This window comes from Ischnura elegans, chromosome 9 (genome assembly GCF_921293095.1).
Source record: "Ischnura elegans chromosome 9, ioIscEleg1.1, whole genome shotgun sequence".
Classification (NCBI taxonomy): domain Eukaryota; kingdom Metazoa; phylum Arthropoda; class Insecta; order Odonata; family Coenagrionidae; genus Ischnura; species Ischnura elegans.
Window position 1 is genome coordinate 30,681,260 of NC_060254.1, and position 19,308 is coordinate 30,700,567.

General features: G+C 37.1%; 1 protein-coding gene and 1 non-coding gene across 6 annotated transcripts in view; both read left to right on the forward strand.

Annotated features, from left to right (window-relative positions):
- The window catches only part of LOC124165987 (syntaxin-binding protein 5), a 598,839-nt gene that overhangs the window by 39,661 nt on the left and 539,870 nt on the right, over positions 1–19,308 (forward strand). The window lies entirely within an intron of this gene.
- Positions 14,917–14,989, forward strand: Trnap-ggg. The gene has a single exon. It is a non-coding gene; the product is annotated as a tRNA-Pro (tRNA).

Sequence of the window (19,308 nt, forward strand, 5' to 3'; positions counted from 1 at the left end):
CCGAACGGGTTAATGTACAACCAGGCCTTAAAGAATGCATTAACCTGTTCATTCATTACAATACCATTAATTACAGTGCTACCGTCGAGGAAAAACACGGACAACATAATTACAACGCATTATTTTATTACGTAAATACCAAGTTTTTCGTTTCCAACTTCTCACCTACAGTTTTGAAACCCAAAGAGAAAGACTTAACGCAATAGCTGCACATATTGGTCCTTCTTCTTGGTATGAAAACTACGCACATTACTGGATTTACGCTCAGGACTGTACAAATGAGTTTCGATTTTTTTCACTCTGTCTTCTTCAGAGTTCGTAAAAAAATTGACGAATCAGTTCGTTTATCCTCCGTGCGAATATCAAATATAGATTATTGTAGAGCTTTTTTCATGAACATATAGAGGAATGGCAGCTGTCATTAAGAACGCGACGCTTTCTGACGAGATTGTATGCTCTATTAACAGACATAGATACAAATTTGAATCGCCTTCGTCTCACTACCGTACACATTTTATTAACCTGAGGTATAATTATCCATATTTATTTCATTTATCATCAAAAATGCCCCTTCGTCGTAGATGGCCCGAAGATGGGTTGCGGTCCTCTTTTGTTCTGCTCGCGTGCCTAGACCTGCTTACAGCGGGAAACTTAAATATGGAAGTAAAGAAACAATTTATAAGAACCTACATCTGGAGTATGCTCCTATACGGAAGTGAGGCATGGACAATGACCGCAGCGGAGAAAGCAAGGATAGAGGCCTTCGAAATTTTGGTGCTACAGAAGAATAATGAAAATCAAATGGATCGACCGAGTTAGTAACGAGGAAGTCCTAAGAAGAGTAGGAGAGAAGAGAAGCCACATGAAAACCTTAATAAGAAGACGGAACAACCTTATAGGCCACATCTTGAGACACGATGGCCTGATGAAGACAATCGTCGAAGGGCAAGTGGAAGGCAAGAATGGAAAATGAAGACCTCGAACAAAATATATGGAACAAGTAAAGAGAGATGTGAAAGAGAAGAAATACGTAGGTGTGAAAAGATTAGCTGATAGGAGAACTGAGTGGAGAGCTGCGTAAAACCAATCCTAGGATTGTTGACCAATGATGATGATCAAAAATGCGAGAAAAAGGAGCAAGGATATGAATAAAAATTATTCCCGTTTCCAGCATCTTAAGCCGATGAAGCATTTTCATTCTTCATGGACAGGGACCTCTCCAACCAAATATCCTCATTCTGCTGTCTCGCCCATTGGGTTTTCTTTGTTGTTATTTTCCTCCTTTCTCCCAGCTATTTGATTCAGATATTTAAACCTCTGAGTTGGTTGGGCAAAATAAAGTTTTTCGTTTTTTTTTTCACCCGCGAAAAGGGTTTTCCGAAATAAATCCCTTTATTTATTAAGTCTTGAAGGGCATCCTCTTCTCCCCCGCACCGTTCACCCGCTCTCCTGTCTTTATCCCTGTCTAGCCCTTTTACCCTTCCACTGATATTTTATCCATCGAAAAATATTCACCTCTATCCTATATTACCTACGTTTTTATTTATGAAGCTGATTTTTTTCGTCACTCCTTCCACTGTGTACGCCTCCGCACTTTTTATTAATCCAGTAACTGCTTATTGAGGATGGACATGGCAAATTAAGTGTGATTACGTTATATCTCGTAAGAATGAAACTAAATTTCAATTCTTCTTATAGAAGAATTTTAGTTTCACGGCGCTTTTCAATGCTCTTAGGCCTTTGAAATTAACGGTTTTACATTTTGAAGTACGTCATGCGATTATATTTGTTTTACTTCGGGTTGGCTTTGATTGTAATTTTGTTCTTCAAAACATGCAATGCTGTGTGTGCTTGTTCAATTCCATTATTACCGAAAGGTATTCGAGTAGAAAGTCGCTAAGCATGGGGAGGATATTACTAAATAACATTTTAAAGATCATTGAAGTTCAAATTAATTGGGTCGCTCAGGTCTAAAAATCCTTCGTAAGGCATGAAGCGGGCCTAAATAATTCCGTAATTATTGCGAGAAGTAAAATTACAGAGAAGGATATCTTTGTGGACTTCCGCAGTAAAAAGCAATGACTTTATTAATTTATTAGTGCGTGGAAAACAAGAATCCATTAACCATTTTATGGGCGGTCACGGGCTAAAATACTATGAAATCAATGATTGGTTTAAACTAATCAAATAAATACTTGAAAGTTTGGTAATATTGTTATCATCTAGCAAAATAATTGCTTGTCGCTTTATCTTTGGATGGTATTAATATACAGGGTTAATGGAATTCTCCCCTAAATTTCTGTTAAGTTATCTTGAAGTGAGGAATCTTAACTCAATAACTTGCGCCTTTCTTATCTGTAAGATGGCATTGCTCCTATTTTTGTAATTGATGGTTTTTTTTTAGAATACCAAATAGATTTCTTGCTTAGGAATAGTAGCTTACAACTCACCTCACATACTATTTGTGCTCCCATTATATTCCTTAGCTTTGTCTCCTGCTAGAGAAGTGTTCCCTAACTGGTGATCCGATGAAATTATAAAAACACTTCCGGTGTAGGAGAATTTGAAACAATGGTGGAAACCTTAGTAACTTTGAATCCTCGAAAATAAGTATTGAGGAATGACTAAATTAAAGGCAAAATATCTGACTAAAATGGCAGCTAGTAGACACGCGTGAGAAATCTCTAATTCGCCAAAATTTAAGGTTTTTATTTCCGTTTTACTTATCTAAGCTGAGGAATTTTGTTTTGTCCCTTGTATCTCACGCGTCTCCCTGTGTAGGTACCGCTCCGTCTTCCTAAACTCGTTCGCCCAGTCACGTATCCAATCAGAGCCTCGTGTGAGTAGGATGGGTATCTCCCATGTGTGACTCCTGATCCTGTTTTCGCCAACGTATCCCATCCTCTAAGCCCGCCCCTTCTCCTTTAGAGCTTACGATTCCCCCCGCGAGTACTCCCATTACATTCGGACGTTTTGACTTCCGGTAGTGGAGTGTTTCCGTACCGGTGATCCGTGGAAATAATAAAAAGGTTGCCATTGAAAGAGTATCTTGAAAGCAATGCGTGTTTTATAATGGGTAAACATGAGTCTTAAGTACTTTTGCACTTCCATGTGCGTTGTGTATTACTGGAGTATTGTACACTAACTCTAATGCAATACATATATCTCGGCTAAGTATTAGTATTTGCGGTCAACGTAGTGTTGCCAATTTAGGGTCCGCAGGTGTGAGAAGGTTGCCGAACTAGAGAGCTTCGCAGCACATACTCATTGGGAGAAGCGGAAGAAAAAAGCTGTTTTTTTTTATAAGTTTATAGTGCTCCTCTTTGACTGATTGAGAATGGTAAGAGGACTAATTATTTCCCGCTGGACTGGGCTATATTCTTCACGCATGATTTTTTTGTGAAACCTACTCCATCATTTTGTAAGTATTCAGAGTATATTGAGCATCCCCTTAGCAACATTTAACTGTATCTCTGTCATGAAAATTTAACCCCGTCCTTTTCTCGTAGGTAAAATTTTTATATTGAAAAAACCATAAATACTCTACACTCTATAGTAATGTAAACTCTATGGAAAAAACCCTGTTCCTTGATATTTTCAACGTGATGGCATAAGTTTTGGACCTGTGATACGTCAGGAAGTGAGACAAAAGATAACCATGTACGTCCACTCATTTGTGAGTCGTCAGTACTCCTATTATTTAGTTGAGAGCTGGTGCGGAAAGTAATAAATAAATTACTCCCTAAGTCTGACCTTGAAATACCAACGTAGATAAACTAAACTAAATCAGTTAATACTAAACGTAAATCAATAAATCAGACAAAGCGAATGGCACCTATTCTAATGTACCAAAAATGTTAATTTTGGGACGTCAATTCTCCTGTTTTGTAGGTGAGAGCTTACGTGGAGAATAATAAATAAAATACTTACAAAGCCTGAATGTGTAGTACTAACGTACCAATTCATTAAATCGAGGGTAGGGCACCTATTCTAACATACCAGAACTGATATCTTGCAGCTGATTGGGCTGGGTGTTGCGCAGCAGGAGAGGTTACGAAGAGTGTAGGAGGTTGTGGTGATGGCGGAGCACTTGGGAATTGATGGGAAGCCTAGGGAGAGGCTTGCGTCTCATCCCTCGCGCCATCTAGGAGGATCCCCATCCGGAACGATTATAGCCGGCGTTACTCCTGTGGTGCTGGACCCTTGGGAAAAAGCCTAGTAAGAAATTTTGGAAAGGCGGCTTTGTGATGACCCCCAAGGCGGGAAATAGGAGAAAAGGAACGCATCCCAATATTGTATTTCATCGAGGAGTAGGCTCAAAGCTGATTTGCGGCCGTGCACGGGAGAAATTATGCATTTTAAGAGTTTATAAACGATAGACATTGTTTAAATTCAAAGCAAGATCTACCAAACCTTTTGATCGTGTCAGAAAATGTCCTTAATCTTAGAAATTGTGAGTTTTCTTTGTGAACGTTAACTGAACCCACCAAACGTTACTGGCTTCTTTTAAATATTTTAATTCCCGCATAGGTCGAATGAAGGTTGGAAACAGTAACAATCAAGGAGATACTTTATGGCCAACCCGTCAGCATTCTTGTATCAGTTTAAGTGGCCTTCAATTACTTATTCTCTATATTATTTCTTATACTTCTTCGTAAATAGGTCTTTACCTATGATGTAAGAACAATCATAGGACACTGAAAACCTTTATTGTATACCCTCTCCACTCCTTCCCGTATTTTGACCCTCATAATATTTTTCTCGGCAGGTAGAGATTAATGGATGATTAGCACTTCATTCACTCCGGTTTCTCTCTTCCACAGCTGGGGGAAGTCGCACTTGTTATTGATGTTACACTGTTATTGATGATTTGTTTTAATGTTTTTTCCCGCTCTTACTGTCTGTATAGCCACTATTCCCGGGTGCTTTTTACTTTCCTTTCATTTCTTTGGTGGTGAGGTTACAATGAAGCGTAGGCAATCATTATTTCCGTTCTTAATCACATTAGGGAGAAATCATATTCCTTTCCAATATGATCTCTTGCACAAACTTCCATGATATAATTATATCATTTGCGTAAACATAATTATTAGTATTTTAATATCCACAATAATGTAATTCTTGTTTTTAATCCGAATTTTGAATTATAGATATTCAATGTAATAGGTATTGGATGTGAGGAATATTTTTAAAGATAGATAATGAAAATAGTAAAAATGGCTTTATAAAAATAATAAAAACGGGTTTTGGAAGCCATACATTTCAATTTTAATTATCTAGTACATTCATGTCATTTGTTGGCTATCATCCCAACGAAAGATATTGGAATTGAACGCGGTTTCTCATGGCGTTTGATCAGTTTGTCTTCATAATTCGTCGTCCGTCTTAACAACTCAGATTGTGTAAGTGCTGATGCAGAGGGTTCTATGGATATCTATGGATCCGCGCATTCTCTGTGCTCTATCCCTTGTCCTAATTATCCGAGGCATCCTTCGTTAACTCAGGAAATGGCATCGGATGTGGAGCGGATCCCAATTTAGCTCTTACTCCTACATAGTGGGATTACGGTCGTTGGCGTCGCCCTGGTGGCTGGCTCTGTCTTCCCGTCTCACTCTAGGCGCGACGTTCACTAGCGCAGGAGGAACGTGTATTGCCTTAAGTGGGCATGTGCGCTGGTTCCTGGTGCATCTGGCCTGGACGAATTAAGGGCGATCAAAGGTCTCCGCATTGAACTCATATCTGCTTTGGCATTAATGAATTTATGCCCTTCTAGACTAATTTTAAAATTCTTTTGTGCCAATAACCGTTCTACATTCTCTTTACTGATTATGTGGTTCCCCTTAAATTTCCTTAAAAGTTCGCAGAAGTTTACGAACTGTTCCATTTAATTTTTTTAACGAGAATACTTCATTTTACTATTTGAAATACTCGATTACTGTGAAACAATATATAGTTATTATCGATTTGAATTACCGTGAATACTTAAATCTGTATCCTAAAATCTTAAGAATATAGGTAATTTAACTGAGAATTTCTAAATATGGGGACATCCGATCATATATAAAAAGATATACTTGGAAACATGTTAAGTACCTACTTATTAAAACAACATTATAATACATTGCATATTGATGTTTTTATGGGACGATCAATTTTTAGTATTTCTTCGATTATCAAGAAAATTGCTGTGTATAATTAGTGGTTGGTCTTTTTTTCCAGTTACTCATTTTTCTCAAGTAGTGAAGGCTCCTGTTTAACGTAAAAGTTAGCGACAGTGGTGGATCTCGATGTGCTATATTTGTGGGTTGGCTAACTTAAAACTGTTATGGTTTGATTGAGTGAAAATGCATTTGTTCGATTTTTGTTATGCTTCAAATTCATATTCGATCCTGTGAGTGCTTTAATTACTTTGGAGCAGTTACGAAGTGGGCCTAAAAATTTTTGACTTATAGCCTTTTCAATATTTATAGAATTTTATATTTTGACGTGAAGACACTTATATTAGGATTGTGTTTACTATCATCGATCGATAAATTTCAATATGTTGACATTTAGTGGTTTTATGCATGGCCGAAATAATGTGAAAGGTTATAAAATGTTGACATGGGAAAGGTCGGGGAAGGAAGGAAGATGGATATCATTCTTAATTTGACTATCTGTTACGTAAATAAGCGTCACCGTGAGCGCTTTACGTAACAAGGGCTTTGACGAATCTAGCTGCCCGCGAGTGTTGGAAATTCGAATGAGGCCATGTGCATGACGTCGGAGAAGCATATGCGCTTCGATCGAGGTGCTACGTGGGTGAAGATCACGTAAGAAGAATCAAGGCCTTCTTTAGATTGGCCTAGACCCTTGGCAGAGTTCCTTGTTAATACCTGCCGTAGTATTATTGACTATCACCCTTCGTAATTGCAGGACAATCCTTTTCCTGGATGAGCATGCACGTTTCAAAATCTTGTTAGCGGCTTTTCCGCTTCTAAAAGGATTGGCTGAGTGTAGCGGTATATGCTTCAAAATGAAATCAAACTACGTATTAAATACTGTGTTCATGTACTTTGGCAAAGGATTGAATCGAAAATATTCATCTGAATGGCTCTGTCTCGTGCTGTACACCATGGATAAATTTCGCCACGAAAAAAAGCATTTGGCTTAGCCCATATCCGCACCGTGCGCGCGACTGCGTACTAAGTTACCGTTTCAATCAGTGCTTTCGCTTTGTATCGAATGATTTTCTTTCCCTCGATTCTAATTCAGTGATGATCTCTATGCTGGCGGCTTTAAAGCCGTATACACCAAACGTTTGGCCGAGATTGTTTTGTCTTAAATAAGAATTTAAAATATTTTTCTCGCTTAATGGTAAGACTGCTTTGTTTATGAAAGAACTCGAAAATTTTGAATTCATTCACTAGTAAAAGCTCAATGTAGAAGTTAAATTATTTTCTTTCCTTTCAAGAAAAGAAAGCTCCGATCTGTCTAGCGAGGGTATTTAGTTCCTATCTTCAGAATTTGTTTGAATCTTGGTGCTCGAAGAATTTATTTAATCTTGGAGAGTGTAGAACATCTCATTATTGTATAAAAAATATAATGTATAGTTTTTGTGTTCGTCCTTCAAGTGCATCAACTGTGGACCCGGAGTGCTCCAGATGGAGTGGGGTAAATCATGGATATATTTATTTTCTCTCTCCCTTCCGTGCTACAACATCGACGAACTGTTATCAAACAAACCAAAGTAAGCTGCGATTGGTTTTTTGAATCAGCGTAAGAAAAAACTTAGGTGAATCATATATTGCGTCTTTTTGTGTCGGTATTCTGAGGAATTATCTGTTTTTATTTACAGTGCAATTACCTATCACTTTTATTGTGTATTGCCATGTAGAATACTTTCGTTAAATTGTAGTTAGTCGAGTGAGAATCATTTCCGCTATATTAAGTACATAACTTATACTAAGAAAATTTTATTGGTTCTATGGGTAATTAATATTCTTGTAGAATTGTTGGAGTAATTTGCTTTGAGTTTGTTTTGAAAATATTTCATATTTGGCAGTTTACGATGATAACATTTACTGTCCACTCCAATTGTCGTTTCTTTGCCAATTTGTGGAGTTATATAAGTGTTTTATTTCCTTGTAATTCTAGAGTAGTGGGTAAGTGGAACGGGTATTTCAGCGAGGAAAAGTAATCTGAAGGTAGTGTAAGAAAGTAAATAAATTTTAATTGCTTAACTTTTTCATTGACTGTCTTCTGATGCTGCAGAATATGAAATGAAGTATTATTACGATGGATAACCTCTTCTCGAGGACTCAAAGATTCATTAACATCGTTTTGTATTTTTATTGCCCTGAGTGTGCGTGAGGTAATGCTAGTTTTGTTTCGCTGCTTTTACGGAAAATTTCCTTTTATGAATTAATTTTCACCAGGAAAATCCGTCCGAAGTCCCCCTCCGAAGCAATAGCATATGTTTTACAATCTGATTGAATTATGTTTGAGGGAATCGGCTACTTGAATGCACTGAACTGATTGTAAGTTACCATTTGTTCTTAACATAATGATACTAAGTTCAGCATGGATCAGCGTTCTCTAAATCACTTATTTACCCTAACCTTGTTCCGTAGGCGAGATTTCCAATTCATGAATTGTTTAGATGCCATCGTCTTTCCTGTCGATAGTTAGTGATTCCAAGCGCCTACCCTGGTAATGTTACTGTTATGCCGTTGCTTTTTAAACTGGGAAGTGAGAAGAAGATAATAAGGCATGGAATGGGTATAAGGAGATATGAATTTTTATGATGCAATGCGTGAGGGTTGGTTATACGGTGGTCGATTTTAATTTACATAAAATACATCTCCCTTTAGTGCTATTGGAAGAACGCAGAGGAAAACGGCGAAGTGTATGTTTTTTGGATTTCGATCACATCGCGCAGCAGTTGGGCGTGATTGGATACCCTTGTGGTGTTTAAAATTTCATCGTTCCTGAGAATAGACGATGGGAGATGTGGAAAATTTGATTATTTGTGTGGAAATCGATCAATGGTAGATAAAGTATGATAAAATTGGCTTATTACTAAGATTCTTTACCCAATATAATAATGTGGCCTTCTGATTTAAAATTTTCGTTCGAGAAATTGAGTTTCCTAGGGACAGGCATATATTCTAAATTACGACGGAAAGTTAAATTTTATCTCTATTGCTACTCTTTATGTTAGAGTCGGAAATGATCCTGTCCAATAGCTCAAACTCCTAATGATATAAGTAACGCATGGCTTGCATGGATGAGTAGTGGATATGGTATTAATAAGTATCGGTAAGGAACTTGGCATCGTCATTTTCTTTAAACAAATGTTTCCGTGAATGTTCAATGGAGGGTCCCATAGATCGGCCGGCGTATTAGTATCTTGGAGTTTTCATTCATCTCTTCGAAGTATGCTCTCCGTTGTACCATGTTAGAAATCGATATTGCTCCGTAAATCGAGGTTTAAGGTGTCTCAAAAGTGTGTCTTATGGCACAATTCATGAGACTCAACCCCAAATATTTTATGTTGCATTTGCTGAACATATTTATCATATATAATTTATTTTCCAGCCTGTGGATATATACGAGATAGCTTGAAAAGCTTAAGCATTTAATAAAAAACTTGGTATATTTTTTAATGTTTTGCCCGAGAAGTTGAAATTACTTATTTTATGATATCATTAAAATACTTATGTGTAGTTATTGCGGTAGTTGAACCAGAGAGTGGCAATTGTGGACGTTTTTGGTGTTTTTTAATTTTCTAAAAGGGGTTAATGCTATCACAATCAGAAAGTAGAATCACCAGTCGATCTAATCCTTTCGTTATCATCATAAGTCATTTCGTAAATCTTTATAATGGGTAAATTGATTTCTCGTGATTAGAAGTCATTCTTGAAAATCTCAAGTTTTGGGCATCTTATCTGCCCTTGAAACTTTTTTGCACTAAAATTAGAGCGTTAGATTATAAGGTTTGGTATAATTTCTTGATTTTTACCTCCCAATGTACATTACCAGAGTATCTCTACGTGTTTACCAAAATTTGATGCGAAACCATGACAGTTCTGTTCTTCTGTACGGACTAAGGGCACTGCTGATGTTTATCGTTGTTTTGAATTTTATTTCGAATATTTAGAACGCATCAAAGGAGAGATTTTTCGCTTTCTTCTTGGGTAAATTTATCTCTCTTTTTCTGTATTCCGCTTAATTTGTTTTACAAATTTATTTCCGATTTTGCTAAAGTTCCAAAGAACGGTTATTTAATGTCCACCCTCGCAGCTTATTTTTATTTCCCACCGGAGAAGGTTTTCGAAAGTTCTACAGCCTTTGAATTATTCCTCACCCAAGTTTTTTTTTCGGAAAGTTGGCGATAATCTGGCGTTGCTCCGGTTCCACCCGTTCACCATTGTGTTTGAATCCCGTGATATTGTCCTTATTTCCTTTTCCTTCTCGGGCATCACTTTGTAACCATTGAGCGTAGACATTCCCTGTTCTCTTGCATTGATTTTCCGTCTTTCCTCCCCTTTTTCCTTGTTCATTCTTTTGGTAAAGAATGACGTTAAGGAGAGGAAGCAACTGAAAATATTATAGCGCTTTAGGTGTGATTGCCGAAGAGTATTTCATCAGCTGAGTATTTTTCATATTCGATATTATTTTACTTCGGTATAATAGACGCTATGTAAAACTATTCACTTGTTTAAAATCATTTAGAATCTGTAACTCGTTTTGGTTAGTTAAATAATTTAGCGTATTTCGGGAAGATATGCCAATTCCTACCATACGTTCCTATATATTCTATTTTTAACTTTCGACCTCTCTGCAGTGTCAAATGAAGCATCGCTATCATAAATGGAAGTATAACATGAATAAATTGCTCCTATCAAGGTTATTTTATCAGTTTGTTCGGTAATAAGAACACCATAAAAAACTATCATTCACGCTGAAAAATTAGCTGTAGCACACTTATTTTTACTATGTCAGCGTCAGTAAGACTGCTTAGCGATTAAGAAGGAGTAAGATTCACTCACCGAAACATTGGTTATTACGTAGGACATTAATCGGTAGAAATTGCATTACTAAATCAGAAAAGAACTCCTCACTCTAACTAATTTTTTAGTTTTTTATCATTCAAAAATATTGGAAGCTACTAATCTAATTCTAAAAGTTTGGGCAAGCGAACTGGTTTATAGCTATTTTTCACAATACCATAACGTGTCGATGTTTCTAAAACATCGATTTGAAGGAACCAAAAATTTGGTTATTAATTTGTCATAATTGTGGGCCGCATTTTAGAATTGATGCGTACGCATGCATTGCAAAATTTGTAATTCATTTTGATTATCATGTAAATTTTAAATATGATTTGAATTATGGAGTAGACACTCAGCTTTTTGCCAAGTCCATTATTTTTAAGATAAAATTATTTATTAGTTCGTTAGGCATGCAAAGACTTAGGATATTGGGGGTTTCTGACTCTTCATCTGTTCAACTGGGTTCGTATTTCGAAATATGGAGCAAAGAATGATGAAGATAAAATGGATTGACCGTGTAAGTAACGAGGAAGTGCTAAGGAGAGTGGGAGAAATGAGAAGTCTTCTAAAAACCTTAAACAGAAGATGGTAAAACTTAGTTGGCCACATTTTGAGGCATGATGGCCTGATAAAGACAATCGTTGAAGTACAAGTGGAAGGGAAGAAGGGCAAGGGGCGAACCCGAATGAGTTACATAGGACAGGTTTAAAAGGATGAAAAAGAGAAGAAATACGTCACCATGAAAATGGCTAATGTTGGCTAATGATGATGAATCATCGTATTCAAGCGTAAATTATTAGCTATGCATTTATTAATCTATTAAGAATTTACGTCTTACAGTGATGCTTATTTTATCGAAACCCGGGTCGCTTTATTTAAAAATGATTGGGATAAGTATTAGTTAACCATCCAAGAAAGTATAAAATGGAATGCCACACAGTTAAAAATTTGTTGGTAAATTTTAAAATGCGTCCATTTAATTTTTTTTCTTCCATTCTCGTTACTGTTAAGAAGTGAGACCCTCAGCCTGAGTATGAATGCTGTTCGGATTCGTTACCACGCTGTTTGAGTCGCCAAAGAGTCGTGTTGAAGGGACCCGAAGGAGGAGTCAAGGTCTGCGCGAACGTATGGGGAGATAGTGTGAGTGTGTGTGGGGATGTGGCAGGGAGCTCGGTGATGCAACTTGTTGACTCCGACAATCGATACGGGGGACGTTGTCGGCGGGGCAGTCACGTGGTCGCAGAGACTGGCACTGCAGAAGAAGGGAAGGGTTTTGCGGGTGGAGACGAGATAAAAGGGCGGGCGGAGGTGCTCGTGTGATACCAGCGAAAGAGATGAGGGAAGAACAACTCGTAAGGTTAAGAGGACAGTGCAAGGGCTGATACAGGATTTTTTCAGGGGGGGGGGGGGGGCACAGGGATCTGCCAGGCGAACGATCTTCTGATATTTGAAATTAAAAACAACGTACAACAATTATTGCCGTACGAAATATTCTCTTTATTTTTATATTAAATTTATTTCTTGATTGAAGCTCTCTCGGGTCTTTGTAGCTGTTGGAGATGTCTTTCGGGTGCACCCTGCGTATTCCTTCGGTTTTCTCTCGACGTTTCGTGGCCGTTGCTAGTCATACATAATGAGGATATACTTCTTGTGGAGGGATTATATAATGTAGGTAAGGTGTTTGGAGGGTGTATAAATCCCATTTCTATCTCCTTCCATTTATATGCCCTCCACACAAAAAATATACCCATTACATATGAAAAATTGACCTGCAACGGCCACGAAACGTCGGGCAAAAAACGAAAGAATACGCGGGGGAAAGACATCTCAAACAGGTAAAAGTTATTAGTATGATATTAAAAGCTTGAGGCTTCGTAATACGCGAAACACAACGAATGTAATGATAACTGTAGTAGCTTGTCTATTTTTTAAGCGTCTAGGGGCGGAAGGAGGCAGGTTCCCACTCGTCCCCCCCTACATTCGCCTATGAGAGGACGTATCACCCATTTCGACCCCATTCCCTGACGTACCGGTTAGTTTAGTCTTCGTCAACCTACCCAACAAGTCAACCCAACGGAGCCAACTTTGCCAATCAGTGAAAAGTGTCGCTCTTAACCCACTGCTGATAAGTAGCATCAAAAATGTATGAATTTCTTCTCTATTCAGGAAAACTTTAAACTACTTGTTCTTTTGTGCTATACATTTTAATGGTGAAATATGTAGCTGCCACAATAATTATGATTGAGTAGAAAATTTTCACATTTTAAAATTTAATTTCTTGTCTAGAAATTAACTTTCTCCCAGAAGCAGCTCTGGGTTAGAAAGAGTTAATAAAAAATTCATTGCAGAATCCGGAAACATTAAATTTTTTATAGGAATGTCCTGTGAAAATATTGCCTGAAGCTTTGAGGTAATGGTATTGTTACGTAACGAGTTTGATTCTCCATCAACGGTCATCAATGCGAATATTGCTTTGACACAGCTCTCCTCTTAATCTCCTATCCGCTTATCTTTTTACACCAACATCATTCTTGTGCTTTATATTCTTCATCGGCTGTGCTATCTATCTAGTCGGTGGCCTACTTCTGCCGTATTTCACTGTACCTGTTCTTAGACGATTATTTTCATCAAATCATCGTGTATCATGACGTGGCCCATTAAAATGTCCCGTCTTTTACTCAGAGTTTTCAGAAGACTTCTACCCCTCTTAAGAAATTCCGCCTTACTCTCTCGATCTTTCCATTTTATCCTCATCATTTTTGAGTGGCACCATGGAGAGAAAGCTTCCATATTTGATTTCTCCGTTGCTGCCATCACCCATGCCTTGTTACTGCGGAGAAGCGCTCTAAAATGTCATTCCTTGTGAATTGCTTCGTTACCTCAACGCGTATGTATTCCCATCTATAAGAGGCTCTTCATAATTAGGAATGGCCTCGTCTTAGCTAATCTCCTATTTCCTTCTTGCTAAAACTGAACGCTATCGTATGCTTACACTATTTTATATTATTTTAACAACTTTTCCCCTTAGACATCGTCGAATGTGCTGTAGGGTTAAGGATAGCATCACTCCCACTTGAATGTTATTTTTCCATGGCTAGCGTTACCGCGTTAGTTTCGGAGCAAAGAGAGTAGACGGCATTAAAAATTTCCTGGATTATAAATTTAAACATTTTCCCGCTATATTTTCTCAAATTTACAATTTTTGTATTTTAGGTACAGGCAAGTGTTGTCATAGGTGATAATTATGTACCTTGAAAATTTCATTATGAAAGCCTAAGCAGTAGGTAAGTAATATGTCGCGACAAAATTACAAACTATGACTGTAGGAGAGGGAAAGACGGGTTTCCCTAGTCGATGTAAAATATGATCGGATAAACTCTCCGTTCAACCGATCGAAAAAATTATCACCGCGAAATTTTTCGACTTCATGGAATAGACCCAGTTCAATAATCGCCTGTGTCTCAAATGAGGATATTCTACCTTAGAGAAAGTCGAGGAGTAAAATTATCATGTTTGTTTTACAATCGTATTTTTCGACGATTTATTTGATCTATATTTAGAGGCATCACATCATGATTTGCTATCGCCCGAAAATTTACTTCTCCTGGTCCTATCTAAAAGACTCCTTCACAATTCAAACGACGTGGTAATTTTTCGAAATCAATTGAAAGCTGCACTGAAAAAGGTTTGTTTAACGAGTCTATTTCGGATAAAATATTACATAAAACCTGAAAACTGTATCACGTGGTACTAAGGATCTATAAAATAAGTAAAAATGCTCACAAGATCCTGGGAAGTATTATGATTATAAGGACGTTGTTGCTATTTTCCTCTGTAGAATGATTTGATACCGACTAAAGTTTCATTATCTACATTATGCGTCCTGGTAGCGCAACTGGTAGAGCACCTGGCCGGGAACCAGGAGGTTCTGGGTTCGAGTCCCAGTCAGGCCGCATTTTTACCCTCTGATTTCTGGCGTTTTTCCATCTACCACAGCACCGTTGTCCCCGTCCTTTTTCCATTATATGTTCCTATCCCTTACTTTCCTTACCTCTCAATTTATTAGTATCATTAGAAATCTGATGTATTTCATGAAAACCAAGGCTGGCAGGTACTTATTTAACAGTTCAATACTGTGAAAATTTCTCTCCATTATTCTTAATTCACCACCATCATCAATTATTCTCAATTCTATTGTGTTCTTAGTTGCAAGGTATAGGTCAGGGTGATTGTGCTGCTCTCTCAGTCGTGGATATGGTTTTAAGAGTTTACCATCTATAAAAACAAAAGTAACATGGATGGCAACGCGGTCATTTTAGACTACATTTTTTGGTATGGAATTTGATCACGTATTTTAAATCTGCGCCGTTTTAAGTCTCCTATTCAAATCAGAGGAATCGGTTGAAATTATATTTGAATGTAGTTCATTTTCCTTTTAGGAGTTGATAATAAGAGTGATTTTTTTATTGTACGTAAATTTGGATTCTCACTATGTTAACGACCGATATCGCCGAAAATTCAATACCATCACTTGATCATACGATGCTGAATGTACAATGAAACGATCGTGAGTTCTGGAACATCTGTAGAATCTTTGTCAATCTGACTTCTAATTATCATGAGATTACTCGTAGCTGAGGCTGAAATAATTGAGTCAATATGTGTAGGTATTTATTGTTACTTGTCGTATTAAGAAATTTACCCTTGGATGCGCATACATCAGTAGTTTTTTTTCTATTTTTTGAATTCTTTTATAATTTTAACTGTTTTTTCCGAGCCAAGCCGTCGTAGTCGCTTTCTAGAAATAAATAGATCCTCCTGTTAAAATTTGTAGTCTGCCCTGTAGGCACAGAGTCGTATCAACCACAGTTGCGACGCTCAACCTTTTTGTGCTGACTTTAGTAGTGATCCCCATGGACTGCGACGCGATGATCTTCATCTGTCACATTTCGTGTGTTTTTTGCATTTTTTTCTTCCATTCCCACCGGCCTCGGCTACCCTCCCAAAAGCTCTCGAAAGGCACTTCTTTGCTGATGGATGGCGCAACGCATCAATGACTTCCTGAAAGCAATGTTTTATTCCTTCAACGCGGGAGTTTTGGTCTATTTTTGTTTCCAATACCTCTCGCCTTACCCATTTGAATAATGGATCCCTTCAGTAATTCCGCAAATTGGATAGAAATCCATCGACCTTGCTGAATGCAACTCATATACTCGAGTCAGTCTTTTGAAGTTTTAGCTCCCATTCTGTATGCGTGGATGCATGCATTGTTATTCCTCAGAAGTTATGTGGCATAATTTAATTATATGCGGAACGATGAGCCTATGCATCAGGTAGCTTACGTTTGATATTGAATAAACTAGTTTAATAAAGTTACGGTGACCTTTACCGACTCGTAACGCTTCCGAAATACAAGCGTGTGGATTACCAAGCAAGCTCAACGGATTATATCCAAAGATTATCTGCCATATGAGCTCGCCGGTTCATTTGTCAAACTGTATTAATGTGTCCTCTTGTTTCTGGAACACATCTGTGTCAATGCCAAATATCCGGATGGAATTTTCTCGTCACTTTTGTGGGATTTGACATAGGTAGAAGTGCAATTAATAATCTGGACTTAATATTTTCTCGCTTTTTTGCCGCTTGGTACATCGGCTAATACTGCCTTTGGAAACTTGTTGGGACATTTATTTTTCCCTATTCGTGTCGAATTAGTTCCACTTACTTGCGATTAAAGTTTCATTGCTGTATGGTACTTCATATTTGTGATCTCATGCGATGATTTTAACCGTCTATGACAACATTTACTTCCAACCTCGAGCATAAAATCAACATTATTGTATATTTTAACCATACCTTTATTGCGAAATGGTTGTAGCTACTGATAGAACAGTAAAAAGGAAAGATTTGAAATGCTTGGATTATATAGTAACGTCGTCATTCTGTTCTTCTACTTAGCTGTCAAATTAACTGTGTTTTAGTAGCAAGAAATGCACTCCGTTACTTACCTACCTTATATTCTAAAAGATTAACTTGTTCTGCTTCCTTTTTTCCTGAGATATGATAGTAAAATATTCTCTCGTTATGCAGGCACTGCGAGATTTTACTGTCTTTAGTTCCATGTCAGAATTATATTTTCCAATTTCATGAAGTCGATATTTTTCTTATTAGCTTTAATGAAAAGTTATTTTCTTCATTTGGAGAGCGTGTGTAATTGTCTTTCGAAATTTTTGGTATTTTACAAAAATTTGCATATGATAGGTGGGGTGGATCAGCTCTTGGATTAAAAATTTTGGAAACTGAGCTTACCGTCGGGAAAGTGTATTTAATGAGTTGCTTTTATGTGGGAATTTGGAAGGGGGAAGTTATAAAGAGGGTATTGGTTTCTTTCCTGTAACATTATTGGAAATCATTTATATATTGAATTATTAAATTTTATACGTTCAAAGAAAAGCTTAGTTGAGTCTAAATTGCTCCTCTATTATTATATCCTTTAGATCCCCCTTCTGGAAAAGAGAGACATGACCTTTTTTGATTATTCATTGAGAATAGCATCATTCCAAATACTTTGCCATTATTTTCTATTGAACTTAAAGCGGATAAAGTAAATTAATTCAGTGCCTACTGTTAATTTTCCCCTTCGTGAATGATATCCTGTGTCAAGCTAGTTCCGTGAGTCGAAATGAATCGTATGGATTAAACGAAAGGCTTCAGTGCATAACGTAGATGCAATTTGAGAGCAATGGAACCAAAAGTTCTCACGCCTTTTGAGGGAGTGTATTACTTTTTTATATCATTGTTGAAATTATCATTCCTCTATAATATCAATACTTGAATGATTCGAAGAACGCATTTGTGATTTAACCTAAAAAATATGCCTCTCAGAACTTTGTAATTCAATTCCATATTTGATTTCTCAAATTTCTCAAATCTTACTCGTGTCATCCGTATGCCCTTCTATAGTAATTTTTCATGGAAAATGTTTTCCCACCGAGTTCATCTGAAACGTATTAGGTATTTTTCGAGAAATTGATTTTATTTGTGCTTTTTCTGATTATAATGAGTTCAATTTTAAATTCTATTGCTAGCAATTTTTTTCTAGAAAGTATTTAAAAATTTGAAAAAAAATTTTGATTCGTGGTTTCTATGGAATTGAAATTATTAATTGGCTATAGCTCTTCTCCGAGTTATCTGTTAGCATATTGTTCTCAATTTTCAGTTCTCACGTGTACATCATCCATTATACTATTTGCTCAAAACTTCCTCATTGCTTTATCCTGACACCATTTTCATCATTTTCCAACCGCTTGATATCTCCCAACGAAGTTAGTTCGAATTAATGTGCATTGAAACGGAGAAGCCAAACGTGCCGGTAGAGAATATTGCTGTAACACAAGTGTCGTGGAATATAACATGCCGAAGACGATGTTTATTCATTAAGGGCTGAAATTAGTCACTGTAGAGGGCTGTAAAAGCTCGTTTGGAATGGTCTCATTAGCCCTAAGGCCTGAATGTTTGCGATGCTATCGCTTCACTTGTCTGAATTGGTGTCGCTTCGTGAGGCCTCGAATATTTGAAACTACGCAGTTGAATAAGCTAAATATGTGCTCAGAGATATGCTTGAGGCTTTTGAATTCAGATTTGTGATGGAGGACCTCGTAGTTAAATTAAGAACATGTTTTCCACGTTGTAAATGAAGAAAGTATGATGTTAGGTTAGTTTGGGCTCGGAAACAGTTTTGAGATAAAATGAATATGTCAAGCGGAACGTGTTGTTCTGTTTTTTTTTGAATTACACTCTCAATCGTCGGGTTTGAAATATTTTAATTTTGACAAGACATTTTGTCTTCTAAATGATATATTTTCAGCAATGAAAAGTAAGTAAAGGAAATTTTTATTTATCGGTCCCGAATACAAGCCCTACACGAGGTAGGCAGAAGGCTATACGATGGTAGAATGATGAAAATAAAATTTTCTAAATTTTTTCGCTAACTGCAAAAAAGTTGGTCTCTAACTATCGGAAGAATCAAATTTCCACTCTTCTTTGTTATTTTTCTCACCATTTCACCTGCCTCTTGTGAAAATAGAGAATTAGTCGAGCATAGCGATCCTAATATTTCAAAATCATTTAATAGAGTAAATAGTTTGAAAAAGTTCTCTCGGGCTGAAATTTATACACATTTCCACAACGCTACGTCATTTTCAGCGATATTTTAGTGGCGAAATCAGGATAAAAGTGTGAAATCTCTCATAAAATGAAGCATACTGTAAGA